We start from the raw sequence: 513 nt of genomic DNA on the forward strand, positions 1-513 counted from the left end.
TCTCTCACTTATCTACAGTATGTTTCCTGAACCCGGACTCTTCCCTGTCTTGATCTCGAATCCAAAGTGCAAAATCCAAAGTGACCTTCGCTTTTTTCTCCAGGAGAAAGGCTGCCTCTGTCCATCTTGAGTCTGAGCCCAGAAAGCGGGTACACGGCAGGGATGATGCCTTGTGGGAGGAGCCGTGTCGTCGTAGATTCTGCCGCGTGGGGTAGTGGTCAGTGAACCTGAGTCAGCCATTGCCGACGAAATCATGGCAGCTGCTCCCGAGTCCCAGGTCGAGAACGTGTATATCATGAAGACATCGTACCTCTTGAAAGTCCGCCTTTTCATGGTATCCTTCTCCTGCGGCTGTGGGTAGATCTTGTGGCGAAAAGCGTTTGTTACACAGTTGGTCCGGGGAGGAGGTCAGGGGGACGGGGCAGAGTGTCAAGTAATTGCGGACCAGGAGGGGCGTCACCTGCTGCCTCGTATCATGGGACCCGAAGTGAAGTGTTTCTCAGCTTTTCTTTT

The sequence above is a fragment of the Penaeus monodon genome, chromosome 25, assembly GCF_015228065.2.
Source record: "Penaeus monodon isolate SGIC_2016 chromosome 25, NSTDA_Pmon_1, whole genome shotgun sequence".
Lineage (NCBI taxonomy): Eukaryota > Metazoa > Arthropoda > Malacostraca > Decapoda > Penaeidae > Penaeus > Penaeus monodon.